A 25,709-nucleotide genomic window follows, 5' to 3' on the forward strand; every position below is an offset into this window, starting at 1 on the left:
TAAAACTGCTAACCTCCATTTTCTGAAATGCTCATTCGGAAGCTAGAGGTTAGAAAGTTACTCTCTAGTATGTCTCCCCACTCTGGCAGCCACTAGTTGAAATTTTATCTCATGAAAAGCCAGTTGGGCTCTTCCCAAGCCTGTTTTTGCCACTTGCACTTGCTACAGCACTTGCATGTTTTAATATATCATTATGTAAGCCATTGAAATATGAGCTCAAAAGGAAAGACTGTGGTTTCCATAAACTAAGTTGAATGCTATAAAAGGACTCAATAAAGTCCAAGTGGTTAAATGTTCAAGAAATGTTGCTGAGTTAATTAAGAATGAGATGATTATAAAAGATGGAGATAGAATCATAAATATCTTGTTGGCTTCTGATCATCATAAGTCTTTTTAGGAAACAGATACTGAGATGATGGAATGATGCATTTTGTTGTAGTTTACACAATAATCATGAGGCTAGATTTCCTTGAGGAGATGTATATTTTGTTTTCTTCATGTTGTTAAAATGGGAATAGAAAAACCCAACAGAGTTTTATAGATTAGGTATAGTAATGTTTTTCAAGTGTCTTGCCCAGTGCTTGGCTCACAGTAAGTGATTAGTCTATTTTGCCTCCCATTCTGTGTGTGGAAGTCCTTTGTAAATGTTGGTGCTTAAATGCCAGTTGTTGTTCCAAGGGGCCACGGAGGAAGCAGCCAGGAAAGGAGCCAGGTTTGGAAAGTCTGGAGATGAAACTACACAAGGGAAAAAGTCGGGTTAGGCCCAGGGCTGCAGAAGGTTGATTTTTCCTTTAATCAAGGGGCTGCACTCAGAATCGAGATACTGGAAGAAGATGGGCTTGATCAGATTCATCAGAAGAAGCAAATGCTTCAGTCTCTGCTGGGTAAGGTTCTCAGCAAAGGCTGTAGCCACAATGGTTTTTATCTGGAGGGCAAAGTACAACACACAGCCCTTAATTTAAAAACAAAAAACAAAAAAAAAACACAAAATAACAACAGGAGAAGGCTAGTGATGCATCAAATGAAACAATTCTCTACAACAACAAGGAAAAAACTTTTTTAAAAATGAAGAGTTTGAAAGTAAACTTAACAAATTCCTATGGGTCAAAGGCTCATTCCCAAGCACAGATCGCTGACTGAGAGGTTTCACTTTTTGCGAACTACTTATTATTTCCGGAGTCTCAATGGGGAACAAATCCTATCCTCTCTTCCTGCTAAGAGCATTTAAGCACTCAGTGAAAGCAGAACATTCTGGCATGAACTTCGCAAAGTGTAACCTCTGGAATATGGCAAGCAGGCTGCATTGGGGACTGAGCATTTTTTGCATAGTGCCTATTATGCAACATCAATCCTTTAAAAAACTGCCAACAGTGTTGTCTCTGAGGAGAGTATGGATTGTGGGCAGAACAGCGACAATTCAGTGGTCATGCCTGGCTTGTTGGTGCAGTGAAGAGGTTAAACCCTGCAAATACACAAATATGAACAAGTCAGCTGACTCCAGCTGTCTGCTCCATGGGGTGGAAGGAGTAAGATGGGGGAGATATGTTAGGCAGATTTTGTTGAAAAATTTCTTTTGTGTCTGTTGTCTTAGAAATTTCGTGAGTACTTTCTTAATGAAATCAGGCTTATAGTAGAAAGCAATGAGAAAAACTGAATAAATGATTTGAAAGAAAACACACCCAACTGAACTCCTATTCTTTGCCAACTTTTACATTTTCCTCTCTTTCATCTGGTAAATTTTTGCCTCGGCAGTTAATTCCTCTGCTACCCTGTCAAGGCTTTCTGAAGGCAGGGTCTTGTTTTACTTACCCATGTATAGCCCTCATCCACTGAGGTACCCAGCACACATTAGGTTTTCAAAGAAAAAAAGAAAAATGAATGGGGAAAAATATCAAAGTAATTATAAAGAGGAAAAACTCAACCAACACAGGAGTTATGTGCAAAATCTATGTGTGTAAATCAGTTGTTTAGAATACATACCACTCTGGACATTAATCTTTTGTCAAATATATGCTTTGAGAACATCTGCTTCACGCCTATGGCTTGTCTTGGAACACAATAGCTTGTAGAAATATTGGTATAAGTTAATTTAGTTCTGTGTTTGGCAGCCAAAGCATCTCTAATCCTGGCATAACAGAAGGACTGATAGCAGAGCCATAAATGCCATCGCCTGTTAACCAGAGCCATGCAGTTCAGGAGGAGTCAGAAGAGAGAATGAGATAACTCTTTTTTTCCTGCATCTTTTAAACATGTGATCTGAGCTTAAAGCAAGATTTGTGAGTAGATGAAGTATCTTTGGCACCTTCTCCTTTCTTTTTGTCTTTGCACCCAGTTGCCTGCCTAATTTCCCATCACTTTCATTTATCTGTGCACTCACTCCTCTCTTTGCACTTTCCAAAATTCATATTCCCCTCACCCTTTCCCCTCTAAGCCCTCCACGTATAGCAGAGAATTTCCATCAACCCTGATGTGTTCGTATATTTAGACGCTTAACTCATATGCATCTCTGACTGGTGGAATTTCAAACCATGAGATCACATGAAAATAGTGTTTGTGTGTTTGTGTCTGTATGATTCTGGGCAGAAGGATTCAGGATATTGTCAAGTCAGCCCTGCCTAGAATATTGTCCCCAAATTCACTTTCTTAGGGTGCTTCTGGTTTTTTAATATTTCATTTTTCATTGGTAAATTAATTTGAACAAATATTTACTTGCTTCAATAATATTTGTTCAAAATATTTACTTTCCTTCTTCTAATTGTGAAATTACAGATTCTCCAAATTCTCCAAGGCTTTTTTCATGTGGTTCCCAAAAGTGAGAGAATTGACTGTCTGAGGTGGGAGAACTGGCAGTGGTGCACATTTTTATTTATGTGTGTATGTGTATATATATGTATATATAAATTTTTTGGTTTTTTTTTTTGAGATGGAGTCTCGTTTTTTCGCCAGGCTGGAGTGCAGTGGCATCATCTTGGTTCACTGCAACCTCTGCCTCTCAGGTTCAAGTGATTCCCCTGCCTTAGCTCTGAGTAGCTGGTACTACAGGCGTGTACCACCACGCCCAGCTAATTTTTTGTATTTTTTAGTAGAGACAGGGTGATCTCGATCTTTTGACTTCGTGATCTGCCTTCCTCAGCCTCCCAAAATTCTAGAATTACAGGCATGAACCACCGCGCCTGGCCATGTGTGAATATTTCTATGTCCAATGTTCAGACATTCTTTATCTTCGACTATTTATTTCTTCAGCCTTGTCAAATTGGTTTTAATCTCCTTATATTTGAAACATTATGATGTGTTGTAGCCATTTTATATTGGTTCTCTTTCACTTAGATGTTTTTTTTTTCATCTCTTTGATTGACAAAATTTTCTTGATGCTTTTTTCCCATTAGCTTGGAAGATTTAAATTATTTTTATTTTCTTAGAGATTACTGTTACATTTCTATCATACATATTTAATATAGTATTTAAAGCGTGACGAAAGAATCTTAGAAGCTCTTCCTACAAAAATAAGACAAAGAAATTAGCATTTCCAAAATTTTGCTGTGATAGAATTCTATTTTGAGTATTTTTAAACTAACGAAGTATAGTAATAATGGCTTCTTTTAAAAAAGATGTTACTTAATAGATTTGCCAACATTTTCATACCAATTTATTTAATTTATTGACTACATTGCTTTCTTTCTATATTCATTTTGTTTCACTGTGTATTCTGAGAAGCCTTATTCCCTTCCTTAACCCTTTCATCTTGTTCCTACTCACCACTTCTAGGTGACCTGTTTGTTGTTATTTTTGTTTCTGTTTCAATCTGTCTTGTATTTCTTTTTGCCAAAATAAACATATGTGCATACATATTTTCAGACTTTCTAACAGAAAACACTGTGTACTCTTTATATTTTTCTGTGCTTTTTTCATGTAACGATGTATCCTCTAAATCACTGTATATGAATTCATAGTGATCTTTCTCAATCTGTTTTAGCAGCTGTATAATATTCCATTATGATGATAAATCAAGTTTATTCAATTGGCTTTCTATGGATGGGCCTTGAAGTTATTCTAATATTTTGGTATAATAAAAGTTCCACCATGAATAAACTTGTGCATATATTGTTTTAGTTTATTGATGTGTATCCTTAGGATAAATTTCTAATAGTAAGATTGCTGAGTCAAATAATAAATGTATACCTTACCGTTTGCTTTTGTTTTTTATTTTTATTTTGTAATTAACCCAAGGTTGCACTGTGTCTTTTAAATTTGAGTTTTCGTACCAGTACAATGCTGTTTTGGTTACTGTAGCCTTGTAGTATAGTTTGAAGTCAGGTAGCGTGATGCCTCCAGCTTTGTTCTTTTGACTTAGGATTGTCTTGGAGATGCGGGCTCTTTTTTGGTTCCATATGAACTTTAAAGCAGTTTTTTCCAATTCTGTGAAGAAACTCATTGGTAGCTTGATGGGGATGGCATTGAATCTATAAATTACCTTGGGCAGTATGGCCATTTTCACGATATTGATTCTTCCTATCCATGAGCATGGTATGTTCTTCCATTTGTTTGTGTCCTCTTTTATTTCACTGAGCAGTGGTTTGTAGTTCTCCTTGAAGAGGTCCTTTACATCCCTTGTAAGTTGGATTCCTAGGTATTTTATTCTCTTTGAAGCAATTGTGAATGGAAGTTCATTCATGATTTGGCTCTGTGTTTGTCTGTTACTGGTGTATAAGAATGAGAGATATAGACCAATGGAACAGAACAGAGTCCTCAGAAATAATACCACACATCTACAGCCATCTGATCTTTGACAAACCTGAGAGAAACAAGAAATGGGGAAAGGATTCCCTATTTAATAAATGGTGCTGGGAAAATTGGCTAGCCATAAGTAGAAAGCTGAAACTGGATCCTTTCCTTACTCCTTATACGAAAATTAATTCAAGATGGATTAGAGACTTAAATGTTAGACCTAATACCATAAAAATCCTAGAGGAAAACCTAGGTAGTACCATTCAGGACATAGGCATGGGCAAAGACTTCATGTCTAAAGCACCAAAAGCAACGGCAGCAAAAGCCAAAATTGACAAATGGGATCTCATTAAACTAAAGAGCTTCTGCACAGCAAAAGAAACTACCATCAGAGTGAACAGGCAACCTACAGAATGAGAGAAAATTTTTGCAATCTACTCATCTGACAAAGGGCTAATATCCAGAACCTACAAAGAACTCAAACAAATTTACAAGAAAAAAACAAACAACCCCATCAAAAAGTGGGCAAAGGATATGAACAGACATTTCTCAAAAGAAGACATTCATAAAGCCAACAGACATATGAAAAAATGCTCATCATCACTGGCCATCAGAGAAATGCAAATCAAAACCACAATGAGATACCATCTCACACCAGTTAGAATGGCGATCATTAAAAAGTCAGGAAACAACAGGTGCTGGAGAGGATGTGGAGAAATAGGAACACTTTTACACTGTTGGTGGGACTGTAAACTAGTTCAACCATTATGGAAAACAGTATGGCGATTCCTCAAGGATCTAGAACTAGATATACCATATGACCCAGCCATCCCATTACTGGGTATATACCCAAAGGATTATAAATTATGCTGCTATAAAGACACATGCACACGTATGTTTATTGCAGCACTATTCACAATAGCAAAGACCTGGAATCAACCCAAATGTCCATCAGTGACAGACTGGATTAAGAAAATGTGGCACATATACACCATGGAATACTATGCAGCCATAAAAAAGGATGAGTTTGTGTCCTTTGTAGGGACATGGATGCAGCTGGAAACCATCATTCTTAGCAAACTATCACAGGAACAGAAAACCAAACACCGCATGTTCTCACTCATAGGTGGGAACTGAACAATGAGATCACCTGGACTCAGGAAGGGGAATATCACACACCGGGGCCTATCATGGGGAGGGGGGAGGGGGGAGGGATTGCATTGGGAGTTATATCTGATGTAAATGACGAGTTGATGGGTGCAGCACACCAACATGGCACAAGTATACATATGTAACAAACCTGCACGTTATGCACATGTACCCTACAACTTAAAGTATAATAATAATAAATAAATTAAAAAAAAAAAATCTGAGTTTTCCTGTTTTTAATTTTTTCCTAAAAAGTTGTAGTCATTATTTCTTCAAATACTGCTTCTGCTTATTCTTGAATTTATAGTTGGAGTTTCTTAATACTACAACAGGTTTTATTTCACATTTTTGCGTCCATTATAATGATTTTGGGTAAGTTCGTTAGGACTATCTTTCAGTTTAATGATTCTCCATCAATTATGGCAATCGTATACCATACTATTAATATTACTACTCTATATTATCTATTGCAAAAGTTTTTCAGTGGCTACATTTTTTATTTTCTGAATTTCTAATTGACAGCTTTTTTCATATTTATTAATATTAGATTTATATCTGTCTCTTTTGCTTCATAATCTCTTGTTCTTTTAAGAATGTTATTTTTGTCATTAACTCTTTCAGATTCATAAAATATCTATTTGAAGTCTGGGCATGGAGGCTCCTACCTATAATGCCAATGCTTTGGGACAACAAGGTGGGATGATCATTCAAGGGCAGGAATTCAAGGCCAACCTGGGCAATATAATGAGGCCCCATCTACCTGCATGCACACGCGCACACACACATACACACACACAATTAGCTGGATGTGGTGGTGTGCACCTGTAATCCTAGCTACTTTGGAGGCTGAGGTGGGAGGGTCACTTGAGCCCAGGAGTTTCAGGCTGCAGTGAGTTTCAGGCTGCAGTGAACTAGAATTGTGCCACCAGCTCTCCAGCTTGTGCTCTCCAGCTTGGGTGACAGGGTGAGACCCTATCTAAATAAATAAATAAATAAATAAAATTAAATATATACTTTGAATTATTTGTGAAATCTCCAACATTTTTACATCCCAAGACATAGTCTTTCATTTCATGAGTAATTTGGCTGTTTTCTATAAAGTTAGTTTATTTCTGTGTTTTGAAATATCTGTGGTAGCTATTCCTGAGTAGAGGTTTTATTGTTATTTGTTTTCTTTCCTCATCCCCACCCATCTTTGTCTGAAAGTTCAGAGAAGTGTCAAGTCCTTTGGGTTTTCAGTACCAAACTATGTCTTATATTGCAAATTGGGGCTTCATTATTAGAGGATATTCTAGAAGCCATCTTTGAGCCAACATGCAGCAAATTGCTCAACGTAAGAGTCCCTTTTGTATCTCTAGAGTATATTAATAACATATAACTCATAGGATTGTTGTGAAGATTCTATTTGTTATGATATATAAAGAACTTAGAACAATGCCTGCACATAAGAATCACTATATAAGCATTTTTTTAAATTGTTATCATCATAATCATCATTGTCACAATCACTGGTATATTTCTGGCATATATCAGATGCTTCACAAATGGGTTCTGTGGTTATTGTTACAATTTTTTGTACTTCTGGTGTCTTTCTCACTTTCAGGCCACATCACAGTGCCTTTATAATTCCTATTACAACATACTTCCTCTCTTCCTTTGTGAATCTTTCCCAATGAGGCAGATTAGGTATTTTTAGAGGGCTCATCTCAGAGCACTATTCCCTTCTCTTCTGTAAGAGAATCCCTGACTCCAGGAATGGGACAATATTCTTGACTCTACTGAATCAAAACTTCCTTACCTTCTGAGCCAGCATAAGTCAGGATCCATGGATCAGTTGGTGGAAGAAGCCAATGGTGGTAGTTAGAGATGGGTTTTTGGTTGGCTTCATGTACCTTAAAGTAATGACTCAGTGCCAATTTCATAATTAGAACTCAAAATACATTTTCACCAAGGCAATTAGGAATCAGAAGCTCAAAAGTTAAGAATCAAATATGTGACCTTACTAATAATGCCAGGCTGAGAAAACAAGGTACTGTTTCTGGAGAACAGCAAGGGTAAGAAGATGCTAAGCCTAACTTTGTGGGACTTAGTCTTCTGGAGTTCACATTAAATGCTTCCACCAGTCTATATCTTCATTTCCTCATGAGTAAAATGGAAATGGTAATAATATCGTTATTTTGAGTTAAAATATATAAAGAATTTGGTAAATTGGCCAATATAAGGTAAATACTCAATAGATATTGACTATTATATTAACATGGATCTTGGACCAAAGAAGGGCCTTGAGAAAAATATATGGTTGGAAGAGGAATTCCAGGGACAATGGTTTCATTGACAAGAAAGATAACCTGTCATATTAATTGTGAGTAAGACTGTGAAGTCTTAAGATGAGAGCATAAGATGAGAAGCTGGCTGAGCACAGTACTGCTTTCTGATTATAGTGTATGATATAGATCTACCCCAGTCACAGAGAAGTTAGGGGGAACATTAACAGGTGCTGCTCATATCTGGTCAGTCTCTGGAATTTTTGTCTTCATCCCCACTTTCTTTTCCTGGCAATGGCTCTCAAAGACTAAAGTTGGAAACCTCTTGTGTGTTGAGGCAGTGTTTCTTCTTCTTAAGTCATAAAAATAATCATGGCCAGATTATACCAGATGGTGTGAGAAAAAGAGAAACCATTGAAATCAGTGGCAAATGGGGAGATTGAAGAAAATACAGCCAGGGGAGTCCCTGCACAGTTCTTTGGAGGCCGAATCACACAACTCTTTCCCTTGGTTACAATGTCATTGGGGGCAAACAGCATTTTGCCTATTCTTTAAATTTATGGCATAGGGAAATTTGTCAAATATTTATAAATACCAATTTTCTATGCAGCTGAAATGCTTTTATAGAAAATATCTGATAAGCTGTAAATTTTAATATATAATTTACATATCTCCAATGGCAAGTTGAATTATCTTTGGGTTTTATATTTTTGGCACTTATAAAGTTTTCAATATCAGAATTAAATTTGGCTTGTTCAACGGTTTGCTTTCCAGTTGGAAGGCATTAAGGGAGGAGATCATGTATAAATCAGTATGACAACATTATATGTGAAGAAGTATCATGAAGAATGCTTGCAAAAGTTAGGTTTAAATAATTCCCTAATTTGTAGCTAATTTTAAGGTTTCCAAGGCCAAGATGCTAAAGATATCAAGTACTTTATATGATACAAGTCCAACATCCATACTTAAATGTAAGTATGCTTGTAGCTTAGGACCAAATGTAAATACTTTTGGATTGATCGCTCAACCAGAGTTGACCAACCTTTGCAAACTTTCATGCAATTGATAATCTATTGAAATTAAGTACTCTAAATACTCGGAATCCCAGATTGTGTTTTTGAAATTCATTAAGTCAAATGGACTTGATAGTCAAATGGACTTGAAAATAGCAGTAATAGCCACCAAAGTTTAATGCTGAAAAATTGGAGTTAATGTTTCTTATTCAGGAGAGAGAACCAAAACAATTTCCTTTGGCAGATTTTGCTTTAGCTTGTCAACTGGAGAACCTGATGTCTTTGCCAAAGAAATATGCAAATATGTGTTTGATTAAATAAGATGAAAACTTTATTGCTGAGATATGGCTTTTCTTTCCATTTCTAACTTCATTCATTTCATGCTCACTGAACCAAGCCTAACTAAGACTCCATGACTTTCAATAGGACAATAATCCTCTGCTTCTAAAAGTAACTTCTAGTGCTGTGAGCTCCCTATAAGTTCAAGGTAGTGTGGATGAGTGAATCTTCTATCATTCCCTGATATGTGTGTGGGGCTTTTGGAGGTCAGATTTGGGCGTGGGTCTATGCAGAAGGAGATTCTTCATGACAGACAACAACAAAAAATCTCATCCTGTCAAAACTGCACGTGCCACTGCTTTATCACCATGATTACACTGAGGTTTTATTTCAGAGTATTCTGGATTTTAAATTGAAAGTCAAATATAATTTGCCACGAGAAGTATGAAGTGAGTGACTAGAAAGCTGCTAGCAAGGCCCAGCATGACAAATCAGTGTCTATGATAACAAGCCTCTGCAGGAGGTGGGTCACTGTGCTGCAGTTGAGTGGTAGAAGTAGGCTGGAAGGCTCTGGGTTAATGCAAAGGCCACATATTCTAGATTGGTTCAACTGGTGTGACGGCCAAAACCAGGCAGACACTATTCACTTCTTTCATTGCTCAGGAATAGCAGCAGTATTTTAACTCCTATGATTCTGTGCAAACTTTGGGCAAATATAATGCAGTATCTACTAGTGCAGCTGAACAGAAAGTCTGCCTGGAGAAATAGCACTGGAGGTATATGAAGTAATATTTACTGAGTGCTAGACTTGTGCCTGGAATTGTGATTCGTACTTTACATATATTCTCTTGTTTAATGCTCACAAATTTTATTATTTACATTTTGCAAATCAAGAAACTGAAACTTTGAGGAACTGAGTGACTCACAGAAGGTCACACATTTAGAGCAATGTAAGGAAAATTAACTTTCACTAAACCTCTACTACATGACTCCATGTTGTCTTCTTTGCCTGGTGTGCCCATATATGATCTCTCGGGTTAGTTTTTACCACAGCCCTTGGAAGTTGATGTTACGATCATGTTTTATAGAGGAAGCAACTGAGTCTCACAGATGATAAACTAACCCAAGCTGAAAGAAGCCAGTCAGTCCCAGAATTAACTTTTTAATCCAACTCTGCCTGAAAGCAAAGCCCATGGTCCTAATCTCATCTCATGTTCAGGAAGGTGACTTCATAAGCTGAAGGATGAACTAATTTTCAGAGACAGACCTCTGCTTTCGAGGGTGTCCTGGGAATATCTATGTTCCCTCAGAAAATAACTCACTGTTAGACTTTTTCTAGTCTTTTCTTTAGGATTAGCCCACTTGTATCAGGCTTTGACAGTATGCTTAACATGATCCTAATACAGTAATAAGACATGTTACAAAAACCAACTCTATTATATTTCCCTTCAGGTCACCAGGGAAGGCAGGCTGAGGCACTGTTTTTCTGATTTTTGCACACTTCCTGACCACCTTCAATTCTTTCTGGCTACTCACAAATTTAGATAGCTTGTATGCACACCGTTCATCTACTTGAGGGTCGAAAAGGATTTGCAGCTACATGTCCCAATGCTGAAGAGATGGAGTGTGTAGTTACCCTGGTTCCATGTAAGTCATTTGAAAGGCCTGGATATGAGTCAGTAAGGATGAGTGCATTCTGTTCGCTGTGTGCCTTGCAGGAGGCTATCTGGGAACTACTGCACATAAACATGATTCTCTCTAATTTTGGTAGCATCTTAGTGAGATTTGTTCTGGTATGGAGAGCTATGGGTTTATGCCTCATTTGTGTGCTGATAATTTAGCATGGCTTTTTTTTCTAGGCATCTTAAACAAATGTATCTTTGACAGGTACAAAGCTCCAATGATAAAAGTAATGGAAAACCTGAACTTCATCATCGGCTGTCTGTTCACTCTGTTTTTTTTTTTTTTTTTTTACCAAATTGGGCTTCAGCAATTAAAGACTGAAAACATCCCCTTTCAGCCCCTTGAAGGGCAGCATGGGAAGCTGAGAACCCTATACATCAGGTTCAGAGAGCCCTGGGTTCAACTTGGACTTCTGCACTTCCTAGATTGGTTGAATTTGAACAACATAATAACTCCTCTGAAATGTTATTTCTTCATCTGTAAAGATACATCCTTACCCACTTCTCAAAGGTTAAGTATTAACATGGCATATCAAATGTGGAAACAGCTAGCAAAAGACTTCACGTATATTACAGGCTTGATAAAATCTTCTCTTGTTGGATCAAAGCTGTGTGACCTTAGGCAAGTTACTTAACCTTTCTGAGTTTCAGATTCCTCTTCTATAAAACTGTGAAAATAATACCTACTTGATAGGGTAGCTTTGAGGATAATATGGAACAACATAGGTAAAACACCTGACATTGTAGGCACTTCCTTGCGACAGCTTTTATTGTTACGAAGCCTGTGGTTGTGAAAATGAAAGGGCACAAATATTGCTAGGGTAACCATGCCTTCTTGGTTGCTCCAGACAGAATCTGTTTATTCCTGGTTCTGGCAAAATCATTAGTAACATACTCTTTACTCTCAAAAGTTTCCAAATAAATTCTGTGGTCACTCTAAATATAACTAATATGTAGGAAGGAGGCTGACCTGTTGAGGAGAGAGAGAGAGAGCATAATAGTGATTCCTTTCCCATAAGTAATGTTTATCTAGTTCTTCCAACAGGGTAGTTTAGTTCTTACTAGTTAGCTATTATTAAGTTGTTGCTTATTATTGTTAAGCGGATAAGCATTGGCAATTCAGAAACATCTAAATGTACAGAAAACACATGGGCAGAGGTTTTGATGAAGTGGTTTATTCCCTTTTTCTGGGCATTTTCCACTTACTAGTATCCAATTTTCAAGAGCACACAGCTTTCCTGCTGCCATCTGGCTGCCCTCAATCACTTTTTACTGTTAGCTCTAAGGGGTGGCCCATTAAGTGTCCTGGCTACCTGGACACCCTCCTGCACCTACTGGTGATTTTAAAAAGGCTCAGTTTCTCTTCACTCAGTCCTTTGCTCCCAGAAGCATACCTCCTTTTATTTTTGCTGTACGAGTTTTCCTGCTATGCCAGACAACCTTTGGATAGGGATAGCAACGGAGGCTAACTTATTCCTCGTGACCTCATTGAACTCTGCTGGCTCACTCTGGGCCCACACCATAGGTACAGAAATGCGTGGATCTGTGCCTTGAGCTGGGAGTAAGGGCAGGGAGGAATATATTCCTGAGTCCTGCGTCTTCCTTTGGCACCATCTGCGGTCTGCTCTTCCCACTGCTCTGTTTTCTCCCAGTACACCCCATCCAGTGTCTTTCTTGTCTATGGAGGAGTAAATGAGAAACAAAATGGTGGTATTTTGTGTCCCAGGGAACCACCAAACTTTGAGAAGGACCTGAAAGGCACATCCTAGGAGAGCTGGAGTCATTAAGAGGAGCAAATATTTTGTGTTTTTCTCCACAAATCCCGACCCTCTCCCTTTCCTTTTCAGTTCACTTCAACTTCCTCTTTAGGAGAGAGGAGAGAAATCAGCTGTCCTGGGGCCTGCTTGTATTTCCAATGATTATTGTCTCATATCTGGTATGTAACCTTCGATCCAGTCCTTTGGAATGTAGGTCATCTTTCTTAGCAGTGAGTATGTGGAGCTGGTAAAGGAAGAAAATGGTATCCTATTATTTCAGTGTTTGCCCCAAGCAAAGATTCGCAGATCACTGTTACATAGGTAACTGACTTTTCCTTTCATTTCCTCCAGCAGAGGAGAGACTAGGCAGTCAATTTAAAAAAATATTATAAAATATATTTTAAAAATATAAAATAATGTATATGTACATTATAAATTGAAGGTTATGTTTTTCAGAAAAGGTGCAGACAATGAATATTTCAGACTTTGTAGGCCATATACACCTCTGTTGCACTGATTCTTCCTCCACTCCCTCCCTTGCCTCTTACCAAAGCTTCAAAAATGTAAAACGAACAAACAAACAAACAAAACAACAAAAAACATTCTTAGCTCACAGGCCAAACATAAGCATTCTACTATCACAGTTATATTTGTTTTATTATTAGGCAGGACATACGCCTTCTCATTACCCTTCTTTTTCAAGGTTTATTTTAAGCTTGGTATCATACATGTTTTTAAGATGAACTTTAATCTGCTATTTTATTTCCAAAACCCATCATCATTTGCATTTCATGGAATCTATACATTTATTATAATCCTGTAATTTATACTTTCTGTCCTCCTTTTTCCCACATGATGGATCTGCCTTCTCTCTCTTGACAATTAAGTTTCTGTATCAGGAGTTGTTTCATACACCTAAAATTATAGGTCTCTTAGCCTGAGAGTTAAGATCACCCTGTTCAGAAGGTCTTATGGGAAATGCTCAATGCTGTCGCTCAACATCAATAAACTCTGATTTCTCTGTTTTACTGGACTCAGGGTTTGGACTAATGCAATCAGTTTCTCTCCAATGGCTATTTGTTTTCTTTTTTCTAGATGACTGGGTAGGGACCATTTCTGGCCTGGGTGACTTTGATATCTAGACCCTGGCGTACATCTGGTAAGAGCATATTGAGTCAATTTTTTGTTGTTATAAGTCCAATATTAAACTCTGCCTAAGATAGGTTTGACTTTTTTTCTGGAAGCCAGGACAATTATCATTTAATTTTTATTAGATCCAAATTATTATCACTCCACCTCCTCTCACATCACTTTGTTTCTTTGACATTTGCTGTCTAGGAAGTTAGAGAAGAATGTGAAGATTTGAGATCCAAACCCTGCAATAAAATGGCTACATACTCAGCAAAACACTTTTCTCTAAGCACTGGAAAGTAGAGATCCTACTTACCTCAGCCCATGCTTATGCTTGCCTTTCATGCATTTTCTATTACTAAGATAGCTAATGTCATGATGGACTGAAATTCAATTCTATATCAAAATAATACAATTAAGAAACAGATGTGAAGAAAATACCTATAGTATTAACATTTAAACATCTCTTTTGAATTCCTTCTCACCTAATATTGGCAATAATTCAAACACCCAAGCTACCTCAGCAACCACAGAATAGGCCAGTGCCTGATATTATAGCAACTACATATGAAATCCTTTCCAGTGTAAAAGCTTATTAACATTTAAAAAGAACTAGATCCATTCATACTTTGACTATAGCGTCAACGCCTGCTGAGCAGAACTCACTGTCTGTCATTCCCAACCTTTTCCCCTCTTTTGCATTTACTGAAGTCCTTAAATATCAGCAGCACACTAAAAGTTCTCACATAAATGCACCAAATGAAATCCCATCTTTAACTCTAGCCCTCCCAACCCATTTCCTGTGTGTTCAAATAACGTTGAGGGACTAATTTTCAGTGAATTGTTGAAAGGAAAGGTGACAGTCCATTTAGCAGTCAGCTAGTTGCTAATTAGTACCCAACTAAAATGCATCAAAATTTGAGTACTCCCAATTGAACACTTTGAAAGATAAGCATTCTACTAATTTAACTCTGCTGTAGGTTGAGCCCTGATTGAGTGTTTTCACAGCAAGATGAGCCATGTTCCAGCACTTTCCAGTATTGATTTTTAGCCCAGAGCTAAAAATGCTCATCTAAACATGTCATTTTTAAATCTTTGATTGCCTGCTCTATGGGGTACAACTTATGAGACTCTATGTAGTGGGTAATAACACTCTGACAGACGAATTAAAAAGAACTTTCTCATATCTTTTTGAGACTCCCCAGATTTTAAAAAAGAAATGCTGGGGAGGTAGAAGAAGAATACACATGGAAAAGACATAGTTGTTTTAAGAAGCAGATTCTCAAAGTGGAGATTTGTCATCAAGAGAAGCTGAATTTAGTTTGGTCTTCCCAGAGATAGTTATGCTCCTTTTCATACATTGCTGCATTCAGGCTGGGGACTGTAGCTGCCATTGGAACTAGACACAACACTGTTTCTGCAGAATCATACAGAGCTTGACAAGACTTTGCAGTCTTTTTATTCTGAGGAGTTAAATTAGCACTTTTTTCAGAACTCAATTTAAGCCAAAATAAATAAAGGAAAAAACAGAAAGGGGGTAACATTTTTAAGCACTTACTATTAGACAATTTTTCAAATGGATTATACATAATAAACAACCTTGAGACAGAGGTGATGGTTTGTCTGGAAGCCTGGATATAAATCATATATTCTGTCCCCCAGTTCCCATGCTCTTTCTACCATTGAACAGAATATTGAACTCTCCAATTTTTAGTGAGAAGAAACCCAAGAGTACTAATGATGTCTTGGAAGAAAATAGCATTGTCCTATTTTTTTCTTAAAGAAAAATAGGTCAAAATGAAGCTTCTATGGTTACTGAATTGTAACTGTTCAAAACTTTTTGAGAAATGTATGGAAAGGTACAAACTGAACTAGGTTTAATGAGGCTAAAGTGACCATGTAAATCTCATTTGCCAGAAAGCTTGTATCTGATCTGGGAAAGGTGCATTACTTTCTTGCAGTTGTGGTTCTTTCATGCCATAGCTGCTGTGGCAACATGGTGGGTGAGGCTTAGAAGGCAAGGCTTTTTGGAGTATTAACAAAATCAATAGATGTTATAGAAGAGTTGGATTGAGTTTCTTAAGCACCTCAGGGTTGCTAGAATAGGTACCTGGGGAAGGAAGATGTAGACCATGTCAGAGGCAAAGTCTTTGGAGACTGAGAGAAGAAACATACTTTGTACCTTGGTCAGTTGTCTACTTCTTATTTTAGCCTTTAAAAGGGAGAAGAAAGGGAAAATAGAATCTCAGAAACAGTTGAATTTAATTAATATGAGCACACAACTTTCCTTTCCTTGACCCCACTCTTCCTTCTCAGAAAAGATTTCTCTGGATCTGAGAACCAAGAGACCTGGATCCTACAGCTCTCCATAGACATTGAATAAATTCCTTTCCTTCTCTGTGGCTCTGAATTTCATTATTTAATAAATGGCCTCAACTATATTATCTCTTTTCAGTTACACACCTGCTGTGATTCTGTGATTCTTATTTTCTATTAGAAAGCCCTACTCTGCAGAGAACAATGCAGGCTCCTAGCACAGTATGTAGTACATAGCTAGTATTCAATGAAAAAAGTCAAATGAATGAATGAATGACTTTTGTTGGTTCTGATTTAGTCACCATTTGTGAGTTTCCCATTTGCAGGTCTACTATGGTACATTGCATGAGATTCAAGATAATTATCAGTTGGATGATTCCTGATTTCAAACTACTTGTGTATAGTTTCCATAAATGTCTGTAGGTGTGAATAACATAATGGACTTACTTGTCTACACTAACTTGACCATATAGGCCCTTAGTCTATCATGACCCTCAATTCTATCACTAGGTATATATCTAAAAATGCATGCCCACCTGCCTCAAAAGACAGGTATAAGAATGTTCATAGCTGATTATTTATAGTAGTTCTAACCCAAAGCCCATCAACAGTTGACTAAACAAATTGTGATATAGTCATGTAATATAATATGACAGCAATGAAATGAACAAATTACATTTATAAACAAAAACACGAACATCATAAACATAACTTTGTTCTGAATGAAAGAAGCCAGATACAAAGGAGTTCATGCTGCTTAATTCTATTTATATATAATTCAGAAACAAGCACAACTAAACCAAGCCTTTATAAATGCATGTTTACAAGGAATATATATGGTAAAAGGAGTGACATAAATGAGGCTAACCTTTAGGGGAGAGGTAGGTGGTTCTAAGGCATGGATCTACAGAGGCCCTCTGAGTGCCTAGCAACATTGTATTTTATGATTTGTGCAGAGTGACAGAGGAGCTTGCAGTTTCTGTATCTTTCTGTAATGTGTGTGAGATCTCACAATTTCTTTTTTAACTTTTTGTTTTTAAAGAGTATATGTAAAATTCCAGGTTCCTAGTAGGCGCTGAATACGTGGTGGTTACCTAATAACTATTCTACCTTTCTTCTTTCCCTGATTAGCTCTGCACAGCTAATCTTAAAAAGTAATGAATAATCTTGGTGTGAGTGCACAACCCAGACATCCATTCCCAGAAGAAAAGTTGCCCAGAGCATGAGCAGATTGCAAAGGCAAAAGGTGTTCATTCCTGCCTCATCTGATTGCTTCTTACACCAGCACCCGAGTTGTCATACTTGTGACTGTGTTTCAGAGCCAGTGAGCACTCCGACGCTTCATAATTACTGAAACACATGTGCTAAGTCACTTTTTGCTAAGCCACAATGAGAATTCTCAGTGTTCAATTGCCCTCAAAATTTCTCATCTCTTCCCTGGGGTGAGGTGCTTTGGTTTAGCAGCTGCACATGGGGATTGCATTTAAATCATTTAAAGTTTGGAGTTCAATATCTCCTAAAAGCAGCCTCTCTTCTTTTAGCATTCCTCTTCAGGTACGCCTAGATTTTTTTCTACTTCAAAGTGAGGAATATCTTTCTAAGACGGAGGAAACCTTCAGAAATACATTAACTCTTTGAAGGCACAGGTGTATTTCATGATGCTGTCTGCTTGTGTCTTTCCAGACCATTAGTCACTCCTTGGTAGTAGCTTTTTAAAGTCATTAGCCATCCATTTCGCCTTTTAGCATCAAAATCATTAACACAGTGAATCAGGTGTATGGGTAGCTAAAGGTCAAAAGAAGTAGTGGAGGACAGTACACAAAAAGTTAAGGCCTATTTTACTTTTAGGTAACATAGTCTCTATGATATAACAAACAGGGCCAGCCACGGTGGTTCACGCCTGTTATCCCAGCACTTTGGGAGGCCAAGGCGGGTGGATCACGAGGTCAGGAGATCGAGACCATCCTGGCCAACATGGCGAAACCCTGTCTCTACTAAAAACACAAAAATTAGCAGGGTGTGGTGGCACACACCTGTAATCCCAGCTACTCGGAAGGCTGAGACAGGGGAATCACTTGAACCTGGGAGGCAGAGGTTGCAGTGAGCCGAGATTGTGCCAGTGCACTCCAGCCTGGGTGACAGAGTGAGACTCTGTCTCAAAACAAAACAAAACAAAACAAAACAAAACAAAACAAACAAAAAAAAACCAGAACCTCTCCCTGAATTCTGCCAACTGAATTGCTTATTTGGTTGGCTAAAGTTTTCATGAAACATTTAGAATTATGCCTTAGGATGTAAATTTCCTCAGAATTCTATCACATTGACAAACTTATGCTATATATGATGGTATATATGATGGATGGTATATATGATGGTATATATGATGGATGTCAGAGCTTTTTCTGAAAGCAAGTTTTTGAAGAGAAGTGAAAAAGAGCAGCCAGTGGTATTTTGGCTGATGCAAAAAGGAAATATTTTGGATGCCCCAAACAAATTTCACCATTTAATGGCTAGGTCAAGCCCTAACTCTGTTATTGTTAATTTTAGAACTTCTCATTACCCCAGCTGTGTTGGATGTACAAGAGGTCAATTTCAGTTAGCTCAAAATTAAAGCAGGAATTTGGGACAATGGAAGATGGCTTGGAACAACAGCGACAATCAGATAGAATCAGGCTCAACCTCGTATGCTTAAATAGCTTTATTTTCAGGAAATATTTGACAGAGGTGAAAGAACAAGCTCCATCTGTAGTTTTCAATGATAGACGTGAAGGACTTTTCAATGTAATACATTTGGATAAATATCCTGTCAAGCACCTACTGTGGGCGAGGTACAAACTGCTATTTTATAGGGACTTCTAGAATGGGTGGATGAATCTGAGGCACTGCATCGCATCATTAATCATTGTGAATTGAGTACATGGGGGCTGTGAGATTGTGCAGTACTAGACACCACAGGCCTGTGGGGAGTTTGGATGGAGATTGTCAGAAAATATAGAGGAGGCTGGACTCTCCCCAAGGTGAATCTCCAGGCCTAGCTCCCAGTTAGACAGAGAGCTCATTCATCTCTGGTGAAGCTGTTGGGTGCGATTTGCCAGTCACTGAGATGCCCTCTCTTTTTTTTTCTTTCAGAGCCATCTGCAGCTGGTGAAAAATAACCCACCACATAAAACACCACAGCTAGTGAACATTTCCCACCTTTTATCCTCTGGCTTCATAGGGCTGTGACAGACGGTACCCCAGCAGGGACTATGCAGCTCAACTGCCAAAGGGAAGCGCCAGCCATCATGATGGTCCTGACTTCAAATCTGGGGTTCGGACTCTGTTTGTTCTAACACTCCTCACTCAACCTAAGGAACTATGCACAGTTAGAACTTGGCAATAAAAGTTGTTGACTAAAGGACTGGAGAATCTTTTCTAATATTATGAATCTGAAAGGAGCAGGAGGGTTTGTCCTTCTAAGTTAACCTTTGTATTTTAGGTAGAGGGAATCTAATGTGCAGAAATTTAAGGTCATACTCCTTGTCAGTAAGGAGTTAAGACCAGGGGCCAGATCCCTGCTCAGTCAGTGCTATTTCCATTCTGGGTGCCTTTCTTTCCTTTGTATGTCATCTTTTTTTATTGGTTATCTACTTAATATGAAGAAGCAAAAGGTATCTACTTTCTTACACTATGCAGAAAGTTTCCAGAAAGTTCAGTTTTATGTAATACATATGTTAACTAATATCATTGATCTTTGACTCATCATATCAAATATTTCCTAGGCTTCTTTAGATACATATGCTGATATATGCTGTTTATTTCTGACCAGACTACCTTACTCCGGAGTGAGTACCAGAGACCACATGGAGTGGTGAAAAAGGCTAGGGTTTTAGGGTCTAAGATACCTAAAATGGAATTCCAATTTCCCATCTGCCAGTTATACGATCTGTAACTGTCTTTCAAAGAGAAAAAGCTTTTAATTTTTATGAAATTTCATTTATCACTATTTTAGTAGTCTTTTCTGTCTTGTCTAAGACATCTTTGTGTAACCCAGGTTGAGGTTTATTATTTCTTTTTTTTTTCTTACAGATATCCAGTTGTTCCAGTGCAATTTATTGAATAGACTTTTTCTTCATTGAATTACCTCAGTGCCTTTGTTGAAAATAAATTGGCCATAAATGTGTGAGTTTATTTGTGCATTCTCAACTTATACCAATGCCACACTGCCATGAGTACTACAGCTTTAAGTAATGAAGGCAAATAAAGCTAATACTTCAAGCTTACTCTTGAGTTCATGATTGTTTTTGGCTATTCTAGGTTATTTTCTCTTTTCATGTAAAGTATAAAATAACTTGTCAATTTATTCAACAAAGCCTCTTAGGATCTTATTAGAATTACACTGAACCTATATATCCAATTTGTGGAGAATTGCCATCTTACTAATATTAGTTTTCTGAACCATGAGCATAGTATGTCTCTCCATTTTTTTAGGTCTTTAATTTTTATTTGCAATTTTTTGTAGTTTTCATCACTCAGTTCTTACAAATCTTTTGTTAAATTTACTTGTTTTTCCTGCTATTGCAATAGTTACTTTCTTTTTAGATGGAGTCTTACTCTGTTGCCCAGGTTGGAGTACAGTGGTGCAGTCTTGGCTCACTGCAACCTCCACCTCCTGGGTTCAAGTGATTCTGCCATATGAGCCTCCCAAGTAGCTGGGACTACAGGCATTCACAACCACGCCCTGTTAATTTTTTTATTTTTAGTCAAAATGGGGGTTTCGCCATGTTGGCCAGGCTGGTCTCGAACTCCCAATCTCAAGTAATCCACTCGCCTTGGCCTCCCAAAGTGCTGGATTTACAGGCATAAGCTACCACACCCAGTCTAATAGTTACATTTTTAAAGATTATTTTTAAATTTCTTATGTCTAATATGTAAAACTTAAGTTGATTTTGCTGTTTGATCTTGTATGCTGATATATTACTTAAATCACTTATTTGTTCTAGTAGATATTTCTGTAGATTTTTAAAGGATTTTCTATAAACACAGTTATGTCCTCTATAAACAGTGTGATTCCATTTTTCCAATCTTTATTCTTCTTATTACTTTTTCTGGCCTTACTGAGTTGGCTAGTGCTTCCAGTACAATATTAAAGTGAAGTGGGGGAGAACAGACATCCATGCTTTTTTCCTGATCTTGGCTAAAAGTTTTTGAACATGCCACAGCTGTGTATGAGATTAGCTGCAGATTTTCATTGCTGTCTTTAAATAAGTTGGGAAACTTGCCTCCTATTCTTCATTTTCAGATACTTATTATAACTCCTGTCAAATACTATTTCTGCATCTATTGAAAGGTTCATGAAAAATTTCAATCACAAATTCATGGGCATTCTTAAAATAACAGGCCAATGCTCCCTTCTCAAAAGTGTCATGGCAATGAAAGACCGAGGAACTGTACTGAACTGGAAGGAACTAAGAAGGCATGGCAACCAAATGCATGTGGGACCCTGGGTGGTGTCTCCAACCAGAGAAAGGACATTTTTGGGGGTAAATGGGTGGAGCTCCACTGGCATCTGCAGAGTAGTGAGTTAAAGTGTGTCAGTGTCAGTGTACTGTGGTTACGTGCAATGCTAACATTAGGAGAAGCTGGGTGACATCGTATCAGAACTCTCTGTACTAGTTTTGCAATTAAAATTATTTCAAAATAAATTAAAAAGGAGAAAAAGATGACCAGGGTCAAACATCTCATAACCTCTAGTTGAATACCTCTACTGATGAGGAACTCACCACTGATCACAGTAAGCATCAGCTTGTAATTCCTGGGCCTATCAAACCTCACCAAACCCAGATATTCTAAGATGGAGCTTGAGTTAATTGCTCAGCAGCATCTTCTTCATAGCCTGTCCATAGGAACACCTGTGGCACTCCCAGTTCTGATAGAGGCTTGTTGATTGGGTGAACTCCCTGCCCTAGTCCAGCCCCATTCCCAAGCCTTTTCTTCTTTGGAGCCCCTTGAGAGAAGTATGGTGGTAAACATAATAGTGACCTCCTAAAATGTCCATGCCTGATCCCTAGAGCCTGTGATAGGCACCTCCCACAGTAACAGGAATGTGCAATATGAATGATTAAGGATCCCGAGATGCAGAGATGAGCATTTAATTGCAAAGGTCCTTGTAAGACGGAGGCAGGGTTCAGAGTCAGAGAGAGACATTTGGAGGTGCTGTGCTGCCAGCTTTGAAGATGGGGGAAGAGGGCAGGAGCCAAGGAGTGCAGGTGGCCTCTAGGAGCTAGAAAAGGCAAGGAAATGAATTTGCCCCTGGAGTCGTCAGAAGCTATTAGACCTGGTGACATCTTCATTTGAGCCTAGTGAGATTCTGACCTCCAGAACCATAAAATAATAAATGTGTGTTGATTTAAGCCACTAAGAAAAGATAAAGGATTATATAGCTTTTCTCCTTTATGCTTTTTATATGGTGAATTACATTGATTTTCAGATGTTAAACCTACTTAGCCATTCCTGTGATAAGTCTCACTTGGTCATGATGCATTTTATCTGTTTTTATACTGTTGGATTTGTTTTGTAAATTTTGTTCAAAATTTTTGCAGTCATGTTCATGATGGATGTTGGTTTATACTTTTATCATTCTTATAATATTTTCTGATTTAGGGATCTGGGTAACACTGTCCAGATAAAGGAATTTTGGAAGTGTTCTTCACTACTTTCTGACAGAGTTTGTCTAGAATTGGTTTAAAAATATGTGATAGAATTCAACAGTAGAGCTACTTGATCCTGGAGTTTTCTTTGTGGGAAGATTTTAAAATTATACATTCATTCTTTAATTTATATAAGGTATTCAAGGATTTTGTGTTTTCTTTGGTTGGATTAGGTACTTTATGACCTTAAGGAATTTATTTCATCTAGGATGTTAATATATTACATAAAGTTGTTTATAGTATTCCATTATTGTGCTTTCATTGTATGTAGGATCTGTACTGATGTACCCTCTTTCTATGTTGATATTCTGACATGTGTTTCTCTTTTCTTTTTTCCTTTTTTTCTTTTTTTTTTTGAGACAGACTCTTCCTCTGTCACCCAGGCTGGAGTGCAGTGGAGCAATCTCGGCTCACTGCAACCTCCATCTCCCAGGTTTAAGCAATTCTCCTGCCTCAGCCTCCCAAGCAGCTGAGATTACATGTGTGTGCCACCACACCCAGGTGATTTTTGTATTTTTAGTAGAGACTGGGTTTTATCATGTTAGCTGGGCTGGTCTAAAACTCCTGACCTCAAGTGATCTGCCCACCTCAGCCTCCCAAAGTGCTGGGATTACAGATGTGAGCTACTGTGCCTGGACCCTCTTTTCTTTATTAGCATAGACAAGTGACTTTTAATTTTACTTATATTTGAGATAACTAGCTTTGGTTTTAATGATAATAATCTATTGTTTTTCTTCTTTTGCATTTCATTGATTTTTTCCTTTACTATTTTCTTCTTCCCGTTTCATTTAGGTTCACTTTTCTCTTTGTCTAGTTTTTAAGATGGGAATTCAAATAATTATCTTCTAATATTTATTTCTAGCATAGACATTTACATATATAAATATCTCTGTAAATGCTGCTTTACCTATATTTTGTAAATTTTGATATGTTATATTTTTATTGTCATTTAGTTTAAATGATGTTATAATTTCTCTTGAGTGTCTTTAACGCACCTATCATTTGAATGTATGTTCTCTAATTGTCAAACATTTGTATTTCTCCTAGTTATGTTATTGCTATTGATTTCCAGTTTAGTCTCATTGAGGTTCACAAAAAAATTTTGTGTGATTTCAATATTGTTAAATGTATTGAGACTTCTTTTATGGCACATTATATGATACATTCTGGGAAAAGCACCTTAAGTACTCTAAAAAGTGAGTATTTTGCTGTTGGGTATAGTTCCTTTTTTCCATCCTTCCTTCCTCCTTTCCTCCCTCCCTTCCTTTATCTCTCTCTCTCTCTCTCTATCTAATCTATCATCTATCATCAGTTGTCTATCTATTAATTTAATGTGGTAGATAATGTTCAGATCATTTATATTATTGCTGTATTTTTGTCTAGTTGTTTTATCAAGTGAGAGGAGGGTCTTTAAATAGCTAACAATGATTGTGAGGTTGTCTATTTCTCCCTTAAATACTGTAATATTTTTGTTTTATGTATTTTAAAGCTTTTTAATTAGTACATACATATGATTATGCTGTCTTTTATGATAAATTGACCCTTTTATTATTATGAGTTAAATGTTTACTCTCAGAATAGTTTTTAAATAATAGATGTATTGATATATAATTCACATATCATAAATTTTTCTCTTTTGAGGTGCAGAGCTCAGTTACTTTTGTTATATTCACAGAGTTTTACATCCATCAATAGTATCTAATTTCAAAACATTTTGTCATTCTCAAAATAAATTCTGTACCTATTAGCAGTAATTCTCCATTATTTACTTTCTCAAGCACTTGGAAACCATTCATTTACTGTCTGTCTCTTCAGATTTGCCTTTTGTGGACACTTCATATAAATGTAATCATATATGGCCTTCTGTGTCAGACTTTTTTTCCTCTGAGAACAATTTTTGTCTTTGAATATGTTTTATCTGGTAAAAACAGTCACTCCACTCTATGCTTACTGTTTGTGTGTCCTTTTCTCTTTATTTACTTTCAGTCTGTTCATTATATTAAAAATGCATTTCTTACAGGTATCATATAATTGTTTTTATCTTTTAAATTTTATTAGGACAATTTTTGCCTTTGAATTGGTGTGTGTTTAGTTCATTGTACTTTAATGTAACTATCAGTATGTTTGAATTTTATTTTCACTGTTTGTTACTATTTCTCTTTGTCTTTGTTTTTGGTCCTCACTTCCTCCTTTCTTGACAGACTTTAAAAAATTTGAATTTGTTTTACAATTCTTAAAAATTATCTATAAAATTTTAGCTATATTTTTCTGCAATATTAAAAAATGTTTGTCTTTGCAGTTGCATTTTTTTAACTTTTTATATTTTTCTTACAATTAATATTGTATTACTTTCTGTAAAATATTTTAAAATTTCAATGCTATAGTTGTATATTCTCTTTCCCCAAATTTTAGTACTTTTGTGTGATAAGCAGAACTATAGGCTCCCAAAGATCCCCATGTCCTAATTTCTGGGAGCTTGAAAATATGTTACCTTCTATGGGAAAACATATTTCACCGATATATTTGAGATGGGGAGATTATCCTTGATTATATGGTGGACCAAATCTAATCATAATGTCTTTAAAGGAGGAGAGTTTTTGTTAGCTAGGTTACAGAGATGAAATGGAAGAAAGAAAAAAAGATTGAAGAAGGGATTTGACCTGCTATTTGTTTGAAGCTAAAGAAAGAGGTTCATGAGACAAGG

General features: G+C 37.1%; 1 pseudogene; it reads left to right on the forward strand.

Annotated features, from left to right (window-relative positions):
• The window catches only part of LOC103879268, a 346,426-nt pseudogene extending 325,848 nt beyond the window's left edge, over window positions 1-20,578 (forward strand).
• The last annotated feature ends 5,131 nt before the right edge of the window (window positions 20,579-25,709 follow it).

The sequence above is a fragment of the Papio anubis genome, chromosome 15, assembly GCF_008728515.1.
Source record: "Papio anubis isolate 15944 chromosome 15, Panubis1.0, whole genome shotgun sequence".
Lineage (NCBI taxonomy): Eukaryota > Metazoa > Chordata > Mammalia > Primates > Cercopithecidae > Papio > Papio anubis.